Here is an 11,290-nt window from a genome sequence, read left to right as displayed (position 1 = left end):
ACCAGCCTGAGGCGCGCCGTGCGTTCTCCCGGGGGAGTTGTCCCTGGATCCCGGGACTCTGGCAGTGGCGGGCTGCACAGGCTCCCCGGAAGGGGGGGGGTGTGGATAGTGACCTGTGCTCGCACACAGGCTTCTTGGTGGCAGCAGCAGCAGCCTTAGCGTCTCATTCCCGTCTCTGGGGTCCGCGCTTTTAGTCGCAGCTCGCGCCCCTTTCTGGAGCTCCTTTAAGCAGAGCTCTTAATCCCCTCTCCTCGCGCACCAGGAAACAAAGAGGGAAGAAAAAGTCTCTTGCCTCTTTGGCAGGTCCAGACTTTTCCCCAGACTCCCTCCCAGCTAGCCGTGGCGCAATAACCCCCTGCAGGCTGTGTTCACGCCGCCAACGCCAGTCCTCTCCCTGCGCTCTGACCTGAAGCCCAAGCCTCGGCTCGCAGCTCCGCCTGCCCCGGCGGGTGAGCAGACAAGCGTCTCGGGCTGGTGAGTGCCGTTCGGCACCGATCCTCTGTGCGGGAATCTCTGCGGTTTGACCTCCGCACCCCTGTTGCTGTGCTCTTCCCCGCGGCTCCGAAGCTTTCCCCCTCCGCCACCCATAATCTCCGCCTGCAAAGGGACTTCCTAGTGTGTGGAAACCTTTCCTCCTTCACAGATCCCTCCCACTGGTGCAGGTCCCGTCCCTATCCTTTTGTCTCTGTTTTTTCTTTTTTCTTTTGCCCTACCCAGGTACGTGGGGGGATTTCTTGCCCTTTGGGAGGTCTGAGGTCTTCTGCCAGCATTCAGTAGGTGTTCTGTAGGAGTTGTTCCACGTGTAGATGTATTTCTGGTGTATCTGTGGGGAGGAAAGTGATCTCCGTGTCTTACTCTTCCGCCATCTTCCCGGAAGCTGAATCTAGAGTATTTTTAAAGATAATATCAGTTTATTTTGTATCATGTCACTTAATTTCTCTATCTCATTTAGTTTGCCATATCATGAAATTACACAGAATAGTCACAGATTCTACCCAATTTCTTCTGCTTTCAAAAAGACCTAGAACCCTTACCTTGTCACTAGAGTTATCTTTCTGAAACACAGGTTGTGAGATCCATCATGCTTGTCAGCAAAAACATTTAATGTCTTTCTGTTGCTTTAGAAAGTGTCTTTTCTTTTTTAAGTTTGGCACTCAGAGCTCTCAACTACCTCGTCCAAATTCTTTTTCAAAGTCCCTGACACCAGATGCCCACTACATTCAGTCATGTACTTCTTGCTCTGCCATGCCCTTTTACACTCTTCCCCAAGCTGATTTCTAACTCAGGGGTTCTCACTGTGCTCCCAGATGGAGGAGCAGCCCAGCTTCCCCAAGGTTCCTATTAGAAATGCAAATTCTCAGGCCCCATCCTAGACCTACTGAATCAGAAACTCTGGGGGTGAGCCTACGGACGCATATGTTAACAAACCCTCTAGGTAATTTCAATATATGCAAGTGTTTGAGAGGCTCTGGGTTAGCTCTCTTTGTCCTACTTTCTTTATTATTGCATTCTTACATCTGTAGCTATCAACATTGCTAGAATAACCACTGTATTATTCTTCCTAGAGAATTAATTTGTAAATCAGTTTTATAAGCATATATTGTGCCAGCCATTGGCCTTCCAAATGAATAACATACCTATATTCCTATGATTTTCTTGCTATATCAGTCATTTTTCCTTTAGGTAAGTATTTCTTATCCTGTTTTAATGTATTTTATGCATACAAGTCAATGAACCAGGGCAAGAATGAACACCTTTTCTTAATGATCCTCTGGATCACTTATTCTAAAATCATTGAATGCCTGCTTTGAGCCAGGCATTGTCTATGATTCAAAGCCGTTCCTTCAGCCGTGGTTCATTGAATAGACCTGGTAATACAGGACCATCCCTCCATCTCTCCCTTTTTCCTCAGCTAAACTGAAAACATACCCAGAAGAATTATGGCCAGTGTGTCTAAAGGCCCAAGAGAACCCTCCACCAGACATACTTGTAGTTTTATGACCTTGGGAAGATCATCTTTCCCCAGAGTCTTACATTCATCGTTGGTGGAAGTAGAGATGGTAAGGGTTTTTTCCTTTGTATATATGGGCTCTCATGGGCTGGAATTTATGAGCTTCCATAGAGCTCTGTGGTGAGGCAGGGCTCAGGTCCTACTTTTTTCTCCACTGCCATCTGAGGAAGTGTGTTTTGACCTCTGATCAACACCTAACCCCATGGCTGGCACAGAGTAAAGGCCTACTAAACAACTGTTGAATGAATGGAAGAAATAATGAAGGAATGATGGATGGACAGAAGGATAGAAGGAAGAAAGGGAGAGAGAGAGCGGGAGGAGGGAAAGAGAAGGAAGGAAGGAAGGGAAGGAGGGAGGGAGAGAGGAAGGAAGAGAGAAGGAGGCAGGGAGATGGCTAAGGGTAGATCAGACACAGCTTCTGATGTGGGGAAATGCTTATGGGAGACAGGTAGAATTGGAACTCCAATACCTAACGTGTGCCAGATACGTAGGTAGATAGATAGATAGATAGATAGATACATACATACATACATACATAGACAGATGCACAGACAGGTAGATAGATATGCTCTAACAGTAAATTAACTTCCATTTGGTTCCGTCCCCCTGGAGGATGTTTTCAGCAGCTCCTCCCTGGTGCAAAGCATGAGGCCTCTCTGCAAGTCTGAGAAAAGGGCTTTGTGAATTATAAAGCAGACTGCAGATGGTGATTAACTAAGGCATCACAAGCAAGGACGAGTCTCCTCAGCAGTCCCAAGAGAGACTATTTTGACTTCTTTTTGTCATTTGAATTCTCAAAATTGTCCCCAGCTTAGACCATATCAACCTCAAATGGTCTATGATTTAAATTTCCACTCTAAAAATCTATGCAACTTGGGAATTGTAGGAACTGGACCACTTGGAGATAATTTATAAATAACACTGGCCTTTCAAATGGCCTGTCTTCCCAAAGAGCCCTCTGTCCTGTCAGTGGGACTGCTCCCAAGGCCCAAACTGCTCAATTGGGCCAGCAACACTGAAGTCGCTGGTGGGAACATCTTACTTCTGATTCTTCTAAGAATTTTGGACACTTTATTGAAACATTTGTTTTTCCTCATATAAAATGTAGACTAAAAAGTTATTAGCTATCTTTAGGTTTGGAAAGGCTTTCAGGATTTTAATGCATGTGATTCGCTCAGCATTTACTTTGTCTACTGCTAAAATAGTTGAAACTCAAATCAAATACTAAGCAGAGCCCAAAACATCCTGGATACATAGTGATGTTCAGGGGCGTTAAACAATGACTAAGCCCTCCGCTCCTTTTTCACAGAATTCTGTGGACATGAAAGGGAGCCATTAACACCATCTTTTCCCCTCCCTTTCTTTCAGGTCAGTCCTGGTGGGCACAGCCTTAGCCTGTGTTTGTCTGTGCCTCTGAAAGGCCAGTCCAGCTGTGTTAAGCTGGACAGTAGTGTTTTGCGGGACCAAGGCAGACAAGACCATGCAGAGCTGACTGGCCTGGGAAATGATCCCTGTTATCATATGTCTGTTGGGCTCTCATGTTGATATTTTTTTCCTTGCCTCTGCCGGGCTGGAGTGATCGAAGTCTCATGTCTGTTCACACTCTGGGGTTATGATACATCTCATCAGCCCTCATTACTGCTCAGGGAGGGGCAAAATTTTTAAATGGTCAAGTTCAAAGGAGAGTGCTGCTAGCTCTGATCTCTGTTTCTCTAGCAGAATTCCACCAGCCCCATTCCTACACCTAAAATGCACACGCTCAGCCCTCCCCTGCCCCTGGCTGGGGATATCTGAATTTATACACATGCCTGCAATTGGCTCTGTGGACTGGAGGTCTTCACATTGCTTCTCAAGGATCCACTAATGGCAAATGACAAAACTGACCAGCTGGCGCAGGAGAGAGTCATATTGAACTCCTTGCATGAGAAACAAGACATTTATAAAGCAGGGCTTTTCTGGTGTTGAGGTGAACATTTTTTCATTTGGGAAATATACGGCATAATACACAGAGGTGTGCGGTTTCAAATATAATGGGCACGTGTACATGTTAAGACAGAACACATACCCATTTCTGAGAACACTGTTCAGCTTGGAAAGCATCTGAAAAGGCAGCTTCATAGTGGGACTCTTCTCCGTTTCTCTCTGGGTCCCACAGAGTTGTTCTTTTTATTTATTTATTTTGTATTTGTTTATGCTGGGTCTTAGTTGCGGCTCACTGGCTCCTTAGTAGCAGCAGGCAGGCTCCTTAGTTGCGGCACGTGGTCTCCTTAGTTGCGGCAGGCGGGGTCCTTAGTTGCGGCTCACAGGCTCCTTAATTGTGGCATGTGAACTCTTGGTTGTGGCATGCATGTGGAATCTAGTTCCCTGACCAGAGATCCAACCTGGGCTCCCTGCATTGGGAGCACAGAGTCTTATCCACTGCACCACCAGGGAAGTCCCCACAGAGTTGTTCTTTGCGTGGCCTCCACCCCTTCTCTTTTGTTCCCCTTATGTTTTATAGCATTGCTTTTCTAACGGGGGAAAGAAAGTTCCTAGGGATGTGTATCAGCATTCCTATGTATACTTTAAAAAAAATATGTCATATTATAACAGAATTCCATAATTTGGGAACCAATAAAAGACTACTGTTCTCATAATATAAGCAAAGAAAGTAAAGTTTGACAAGTTCTCTTTGCTGGAGGAAATCTGCAGCATGAGTCTTCAAAGGGGGCACCTGCTGGGGGTGCAGTCTCATCTTCCTAGGTGGGTCACGGCAAGATCTTCTTGGGTGGTCGAGCATAACATTTTTGTTTATAAAATAGGAAAAGAAAACATTTTTAAGGTTCAAAACAATTCTGGGCAAAGATAACAGGAAACACCTGTATCTTTCCTGTAGGATCAAACTTGAGGTGACTGAGCTGAGACAGGAGTCCCCCTGCCAAGGTAGGAGCCACATATTCGGGGCCTTTGGTCCAGGATCACGATGAGAAAGGTAAGTGTTGTGTGTGAAGACAGCCGTGGCTTCAACAACACAGGCTTTGCCTTCATTGCGTGGACATGGTTGCCCTAGGCAGATGGAAAGAGAAAGAGGATTGAGGGCAGTGAGTCCAGCAAGGGGCCTCAGAATGGCGCCTGCAGAGCTGGCAGCCAGGAGGCTGCAGTAGCTTTCCTCAAGATGCAGTCGTGAAGCATGTGGGGAGGAAGAGGGACAGAGGCTCCTTCCTCATCTTCACTGATGGTGCCCTGGTTAGGGGGTGGGAGCAGAGGCCCCACCTGAGCAGAGCAGACAGCAAAGTTAATTCCTGAAACTCTTAGCGGGGAGGCAGCTCTCTGCAGGTGACTTCATGGTGTCACTTCTGCAGGGCCTTCTGAACCTACCCAGGTGTGTTAGTCCCACAGTCTTCATGCGCAATGGCTCTGGGGCACAAAAAGAGTGAGTTGGATAAGAGTGGCGACACAGGGGACAGCATCAGAATCATAGCAAGCAGATCTAATAAGTGAGTTAACGGTGAAAAGAAGAGAAAGCCCAGTGAGCACCAAATGCCACAAAAATCCCCATGTCCCACAGCTGTAGATGGGACAGGTGAGGACAACTGGGACACAGTTTTGTGGAAGAGCTGGTGGGACACTGTTTTGGTGAAAGGATAACCTCCCTGTCATGCTAGGGGCGCATAGTAAGCAGCACCAGGGGAAATGAAGCTGCAGAACAGGATGGGCCTGAGAGAGGGCTCTAAGAGCTGAGCATGGCGCCAGCCAACATGCGGCAAGGAAACCGGGACTTCAGTCTTCTAACCACAAGGAACTGGATTCTTCCAACGCCCTGAATGAGCTTGGAAGTGAATTCTTCCCCAGAGCCTGCAGATAAGAGCCCAGCTAGCCAACACTTTCCTGTTGGCCTGTGAGACCCTAAATGGAGAACTCAGCTAAGCCCACTCAGACTTCTAACCTGTAGAAGTAGAAATGATATGTGAGTGTGTTAAGCCACTAAGTTTTTGGTCATTTGTTGTGCAACAATAGAATAGTAATACAGCAGCCATGCTCATTCATGTATGTATCGTTTGTAACTGCTTTTACAATACACCTGCAGAGTTAAGTAGTAACAACGGAGACCTCATGGCCTGCAAAACCTAAAATATTTACTATCTGGCTCTTAACAGAAAAAGTTTACTAATCTGTGCTTTAATCAAAAACGTAACCTCACCTCAGATATGTTTAGTGAGAGTTTTATGCCCGACCCAAGGCTTGCAAGAAACAGGACTTACATCTAGGAACGCTCAGCAAATATGCCTTTCATCAAACTGAAACAGGCCAAAAAAACGAGTAGATACGAGGCTGTCCTGCAGACCCATTCTCCATTCCAGTTTTTAAAAGGCTGGCGGGGAGAGAAAGAGAGAGAGAGGGAGGGAGTTCATTCATACATTCAGAGGAAAGAACTCAGAGCGATGTGTACCATCTGCATATTGGAGATTGTCATTTTCCACATTATGAATTTTTATAGTAGTTAAATTTTGTGTAACAAATTTGTACTAAATTAATAATAATTATAACCATATGATTATTAAAGGGTACATTTATTAAAGGGTACATTGTGCCCCACTGTGTGCTCCTTGGAGCAGTGGCCTGGAGGAAGAGAAGGTATGAAAGCTATTGCTTTGTGATCAGAACTTGAATTCACTCCGCTGATTCTTGACTTTTCCTCCCTTCATGATGCCCCTTCTACCTTCATAGTGGGACAAGTCAGGGTGATGCAATTCTTCATTCACCATTGTTGTTTATCTAGAAGAGTAATTATCAACCATTTTAGAGTTACAATGCCCTCTAGACACACACACACACACACACACACACACACACACACACACAAGATTTGGCATGGTATGTATTTAGCTAAGTTGAATTAAAATTCATATGATTCTGAAGATTGGAAGAAAGAGTTGAAGAGTTATATTGGTACCCTCAGGCTGTGATAACCAATTGCCACAAACTGGGTGGCATAAAACAACATACATTTATTCTCTCACAGTTTTGGAGGCCAAAAGACTGAAATCAAGGTGTTTTCAGAGTTGGCTCCTTCTGGAGGGTCTGAGGGAGAATCCATTCCATGCCTCTCTCCTAACTTCTGATGGCTGCTAGCAATCCTCGGAGTTCCGTTGGCCTATAGCTGAATAACTCCAGTCTCTGCCTCCATTTTCACGTGGTCTTCCTCTTCCTGTGTCTGCGTCTCAAGTCTGTCTCTGCCTTTCTCTTTTAAGGACACCTGTCATTGGATTTAGGCGACCCTAAATGCAGGATGATCTCATCTTGAGATCCTTGATTATACGTACAAAGACTGGTTTGCCAAATAAGGTCACAATCCAGGTCTTGAGGGTTAAAACTTGGGTATATCTTTTTGGAGGCCCCAATTCAACTCACTACAGAAAGTATTTGCATGTTCCTGTAGGTGATAGCAAAAACTTTTTCTCAATTTCCTAACTACCAATTAAAATCAATAAATCTGTCCTATATAGTAGGAAGAATTGTTTTGCTTTTTCTCATGGGGCTTAATGAATACCCAGCTCCTCTCATCTCATGATCCTGTGAATATAGATGGGACAGTTCCTCAATGGCAAGGCCTGTGAGAGATGCCAAAACCTTCGCCACTGTCCTATATGGGTGTCCCCACCCTCTCTTGTCCTTTTCATCCATTTGGACAAAACCCAAGTTAGGGCAACATTAGGTGTGTCAACAATCAGGGTAGTTATCCTCAAGTGTTAAGTCTAGGATAGAACCCTGTGGAGTCTTTCTGTAGGTGGGAAATTGTTTGTGCTCTCTAGCAGAGGAGTATGGGTCTCTCCAGAAACAAGTCCATGCCACTATTGTCCATTTGGCCTTGGGAAAATCTGATGTTGTGATCTGGGTTCTCTCTCTGTAAAGAAGGTACGACAATGCCTTGCTACCTTACCAGGGTGTTGTGTGAATTTGCTGACACCCGTAAAGCTCCCTGAAAATGAAGAGGCTTACATAAGTCCCTGGTATTATTCACACAGCAAACGTTTTCCCCTGAGAATAAAGTAATAAATGGTACCATTGTGCAGCTGGTGGAACGTATTCAAAAGTTTCCGTTCACAACTAGTAGATCAAGTTGTGGGTGGCTGTATGGACTTTCTGTGCTCATGCCAAGCTGCATCCAAAACAGCGGCACAATGGACTCTCCTGGAATGAAAAGCTGCACTGTAAGAGACGGCCACATCATGGCATTGCATCATATAGGACAGTCCTGTGTAGCCAGTGATTTCATATGCACCTCTTCGTTATGGCAGAAAGGAACAATAGCAGAAACAGTGGCCACATGGATATCTAACGTGACAGCTATTGAGAAGCAACTATCTTCTTCCACCACATTGACAAACTTCCCAAGCCTATGGATGCTCACGATTGAGGGCAGGAGGAGGGATTATAATTATAGCTCTTCTTTCTTTTTTCCTTTCTGAATTCTTGGGCCAGGAAAAGCCAGCGTTCTAAATCAGATGGTGTACAGGTTAAGGACCTATTCTCTTTAAATACAATTCATCTGGGTGGGAGTATGTGGGAACAGTCTGGACAGAATGCTACTGGCTGGCCTAGGAGATAAGAGAGGATTGCTTTTCCACCATTATAAGCCCTGGAAATACTCCAGGACATGATGCCAGGAAAATGCCTTCTTTCTTTTTTTTTTTTTTAATTTAATGTAACTTAATTTAATTTAATTAATTAGTTAATTTTGGCTGCTCTGGGTCTTAGTCGCGGCATGTGGGATTTTCGTTGCAGCATGTTTAGCTGTGGCATGCGGACTTCTTACTTGCGGCATGTGGACTCAGTTGTGGCATGTGGACTTATTAGTTGCAGCATGTGGACTCTTAGTTGCAGCCCACGGACTTCTTAGTTGCAGCATGCGGACTCTTTGTTGCAGCATGCATGTGGGATCTAGTTCCCCAACCAGATATCGAACCCAGGCCCCCTGCATTGGGAATGTGGAGTCTTACCCACTGGACCACCAGGGAAGTCCCGCCTTCTTTTCATTTTGGGACTTTCAGCCTCTGGATGCCACATCTGAGATGACAGATATTTTGATTAAATAAGAGGAAGATTAGCTACTGAAGATACTGCATTTAATTTTTAAAAGTAATCATGTTCGATTAGAAATATTTGGGGATTACATTAACAAACTTCCTTGGATCAGGGTTATCCCTTTGGTGGTCAATATTCTCACGTTAAAGAGCTGAGGAGGAATCACAGATCATGGAATTTTTTAGCTGTTAGTGGTCTATCTTGATATTAAACTATTTGATAACTTTTTAAATCCCATAGACAAGCTTGCATTTTTTTCCCTCTTTTTGTTCAGTGACACCAAAATTAGAAAAGAAGATCTTTCTAAGTATTTAAGCTTTGAAGTTGGTTAAAACGTTTAGATTGTAATGCAAAGGCTATGGAGAAGGATTGTGCAACCCACAGGGTACATTGGATTCCCTCTGGCCTCTCCCTCCCACATTTCTGTCACATCCTGTTTTCAGAGAACCTTTCATTCATTCATTCAGTGCCCATTTATTGAGCACCTACTATACCCTAGACAGTGTGCTAAGTGCTAGGGGTACAAAAAGATGATGGGTGCACAGCCACTGCCCTCACCTAGTGAGGAGCAAAGTGATGTGTATCATCATGGAAGCAAGGTGAGAGCTAGAATAAGTGAAGGAACATGGGGTGTTCCAGGACACGTAAATAGGTCAGTATTCTTGGGAGAGTAGAGTTTGACTGGGGGAGTTGGAGGAGGATGGCAAGAAGCAATGGGAATTTAGGCAGGTTGTGGGCAGGAGAGATGATAGAGGGTTTCATATGTGCTACAGATGAATATGATGTATCCTTTAGGTGATAGGGAGGCCATGGAGTACGCATCCTGGCAGCAAGATTAAAGATGGCTTGTAAGGGAGTAAGACCGGGAATAAGGTCAAAGCAAGAATCCCGGAAACAGGGGATAACCTGAGCCAAGGCAGAGTTGGGATGGAGAGGAAGGGATGCAGAATTAGTGGTGTGTTTGGAATAAAAGACAAGGAGACATTCCAGGAGGATCTGGCACATTGCATGTACCTCTGCATGAATAGACAGATAATATTTTTGGCATAGAGGTCATGCCAAGAGGCAGTGAACAGTTTTTTTAGTGGACTACAGTAAAGCATGACTGGCTTTGATAAAAGCCCATGGAGATTGTGTCTGGTGAGCTGACACCAGGAGATTCCATTCAGTCAGCTTTGTGGAAACAACAGACTAGTTTCTTACACCTAGTCCAGGCCTTTCTTGCCTTCTTCAATGTGCCTTTGTGTTCAGTCCCCTGTTTGAATACCAATTACTCTAGAATGTCTTTTGTATTCATCAACATCATTCTACATGGGCAATAGTATTAACAACTACCATCGTTGGGAGACTACCATATGACAGAAGTGTTACATACACTTTTAAAATTTCTTAATAGCCCTGCCAAGAAACTGTTATTAACTTGAGGCCCAAGAGGTACCCTAAGGCCACACAGCTAGTGAGGCAGAATGTGATTTGCACCCTGGGCCTCCTGACAAAGCCTATGCTGTTTTCACTATGCTTCAGGGTTAGCCACCATTATAACCCATTGTCCAGTCACGACCCTGGGCTCTGTATTTTGTCCTCAGTGACAGAGCCCAGTAAAAGTGTGTTATATACAAAATACTTTCAAAAATATACAAAAGTGGGTTTTGCCTGATTTCCATGAAGGGGTTTGGGTTTCAGGGTTCCAAAGCTTTTAAAGGACTAAAGACTGTGTACTAACAAAAAAAATTAAGGAACAAATTCCTTATTCTGATAAATCATACTTTACAAAATGGTCCAGGTGATTAATAAAAATTACATAACTCTTTCAGAGAGAATGGAATCAGGAGGGATGCTTCAATTCCTTAACCATAAGGATGTGTAGAGCTTCTTTAGGAATAAACACTCTAGAACCTAAATGTGGGCAGGACCTGACAGTGATTATCGGGGATGATGGGTGGGTGGGTTCAGATTTCATCCGTCATTCAGTGGTGGTGTCCCATCGCCACTCAGTAATCAGTCTCCTAATCATCTCCTCTGTTTGGAACACTGCTTTCGGTACTGGGAAGGTGACAGGAAACGGAGATACAAAAAAAGTCAAAGTCGTGGTCCCTCTTGAGACTTTCAGGAGAAGTGAAAGACAGTTATCAAGGCCCTCAAAGGTTAAAGCAGTAACAGGTATATCAAGGATACTACTCAGGACCACAGAGTTTAATAGCTGGGCCTTAGAGA

At 44.7% G+C, this 11,290-nt stretch overlaps 1 long non-coding RNA gene across 2 annotated transcripts in view; it reads left to right on the top strand.

Moving 5' to 3' along the window:
• Positions 1–330: 330 nt before the first annotated feature.
• LOC149749553 (uncharacterized) overlaps positions 331–11,290 on the top strand; it is a 172,305-nt gene continuing 161,345 nt past the window's right edge. The window contains exons 1-2 of one of the 2 annotated variants that reach the window (XR_016392649.1): positions 331–474; positions 4,887–4,982. This is a non-coding gene — a long non-coding RNA (uncharacterized LOC149749553). Of the gene's footprint in view, positions 475–700; positions 2,061–4,886; positions 4,983–11,290 lie in introns of those variants that run through there. The other variant, XR_016392650.1, reaches the window with a different exon arrangement.

Source organism: Delphinapterus leucas, chromosome 3 (assembly GCF_059928025.1).
Source record: "Delphinapterus leucas isolate spDelLeu-1000000601 "Yukka" chromosome 3, BTC_Dleu_Yukka2, whole genome shotgun sequence".
Classification (NCBI taxonomy): Eukaryota; Metazoa; Chordata; class Mammalia; order Artiodactyla; family Monodontidae; genus Delphinapterus; species Delphinapterus leucas.
This window is presented reverse-complemented; position numbering and strand designations above follow the sequence as displayed.